General features: G+C 45.8%; 1 pseudogene; it reads right to left on the reverse strand.

Annotated features, from left to right (window-relative positions):
* Positions 1 to 633: 633 nt before the first annotated feature.
* Positions 634 to 2187, reverse strand: LOC113627376 (ADP-ribosylation factor 1 pseudogene; annotated as a pseudogene).
* Positions 2188 to 2428: the final 241 nt, after the last annotated feature.

Genomic DNA, 2428 nt, shown 5'->3' on the forward strand with positions numbered 1-2428 from the left:
AATGGGAAACAGACCACTAGTGGACTGGACTCAGGCCATTACTGCAGAACCTACACTAGGCACATTTCTCCCTTCTGTGTGTTCAAGTGTTCTCCTTATCTTGTACTTGTAACTGTTTTGTTTTTTTTTTTTTTTGTGCTACGTGGGCCTCCCACTGCTGCGGCCTCTCCCGTTGCGGAGCACAGGTTCCGGACGCACAGGCCCAGCGGCCATGGCTCACGGGCCCAGCCGCTCCGCGGCATGTGGGATCCTCCCGGACCGGGGCACGAACCCGTGTTCCCTGCATCGGCAAGCGGACTCTCAACCACTGTGCCACCAAGGAAGCCCTACTTGTAACTTTTTTTAAATGCACTGAGTTTGGGTTAAAAACCAACCACCAAAATGGATCTCAACACAGATCTAAAGCCCAGAGGAGAAGCATCGGGCTTGTCTGACACAGCGACTCCTGGATGACCCGTGTGCCTAAAATTCCTTCTCAGTACTAAACAATAGGTTGGTTTTCTTTTTATAATAAAAAAAAAAAAAGCTGAGTAATATTGCATAGGAGTACCAGAAACTGCCTCATTGGAAACAAAAGCTATTTACATTAAATAAAAACCCAGGTGCAGGCCGCGTCTGCACACTTACAGTGCGGTGAAGCACACCGTGACCGACCATGGAGACGGCTTCTGGCCGTCACACCCCAGGGGCACGTTTGCCACATGAGAGTAAAGCGAGGGTAGAAGGAGGGAGTGAGAGGGGAGGAGAGAGGAGTACAGCTCACTTCTGGTTCTGGAGCTGATTGGACAGCCAGTCCAGTCCCTCATAGAGCCCGTCCCCGCTGGTGGCACAGGTGGCCTGAATGTACCAGTTCCTGTGGCACAGAGAGTGCAGACCCAGCTTGTCTGTGATCTCAGCTGCATTCATGGCATTGGGGAGGTCCTGTTTGTTAGCAAACTCTGAGCAGAACGGCATCCCTGAGCGCGTCTTCTGCCAGCATCCTCATAAGCTCCTCTCGGGCCTCATTCACACGCTCTCGGTCCTTGCTGTCAACCATGAAGATGAGACCTTGTGTGTTCTGGAAGAAGTGGTACCACAGAGGCCGGATCTTGTCCTGGCCTCCCATGTCCCACACAGTGAAGCTGATGTTCTTGTATTCCACGGTTTCCACGTTGAAGCCTAGAGTGGGAATGGTGGTCACGATTTCACCCAGCTTCAGTTTGTACAGGATAGTGGTCTTTCCCACAGCATCTAGGCCCACCATGAGAACGCACATTTCTTTTTTGCCAGAAAGACCCTTGAAGAGGTTTGCAAAGATATGGACCACGCTGTAGACCCATGGGAGCAACACGGGCCAGAGAAACCCTCGGCGGCCCGGCCGGCGCAGCTGCTACCCCAACGCAGGCGCTGGTTTCGCTCCCACAAGATGGCGGCTCTGACGGCGCCCCCCCCGCCCGTTTTTTTAAAATTATAGCCATCCTGACAGGTGTGAGGTGATATCTCATTGTGGTTTTGATTTGCATTTCCCTGATTACTGGTGATGTTGAGCACCTTTTCATATACCATTTGGCTATTTGTATGTCTTCCTTCAAAACCGATGCATTTCAATGCAACTTTAGAAAATAACGATTTGAAGACGGATTATAGACGTGTAAATATACAAATCTCAAGCAATAGCAATATCAAACATTTGTCAATATTAAACATAATTTAAACCTAGCTAATTTAGCTCTAAAATGTTCTACTGAAAGATGCAGAAAGAAGAGATGTGGCACAGGTACAAGACAAATGAGAAGAGTACAGTCTCAGGAAAAAAGTAGAGAAAATAAAGCTCCGCTCTTAAAATCCTTCTATAGTTTCCAATTACTTAAAGCATAAAGTAAAACACCATAATACATCAGAAACTTTGGCCAAATCTGGACCAAATCAAATTTCTCCCCTTTCTCTCTTTGCATTTGCTTCTCCATCCCTTATACTCAGTGTCTCCTTGTGAATAGAGAGGAACTTCCCCCTACATCTCAGAACCTGAAACAGCCAAATCTATTACTACAATCATCTAAAACCTTTTTTTACCTGAGAGGGTTTGCAAATGGGTCACACAATCACTGTGTCACACCCAAATCCAAAAGCCCTATGAAATCTCCTCCCATCTCAATATGACTAGGACTCTACATTTTTCAAGGCAAGTTCATCTATTACCTTTACCATCACTAGCAGTGAGTTTATTATTATTAAGTGCACTTTATTTGTGAGAAATCTGATGTTGATAGAGTTTATTTCTTGCAGGTTTATGATGTATACAAAAACTTCACGTATTTAATATGTACCATTAGATGCTAAGAGACTGTAAATTTCTTACTTGTGTCAAGATACGACTTAAGAAAGTCCTTCAGCCCATTTCTATGTGGGATAATCAGATCCCAGGAGTGATAAAAATCAATCTCTAATT

Source organism: Aethalodelphis obliquidens, unplaced genomic scaffold (assembly GCF_003676395.1).
Source record: "Aethalodelphis obliquidens isolate GAN/ISIS:26980383/991018 unplaced genomic scaffold, ASM367639v1 scaffold20, whole genome shotgun sequence".
NCBI lineage: Eukaryota > Metazoa > Chordata > Mammalia > Artiodactyla > Delphinidae > Aethalodelphis > Aethalodelphis obliquidens.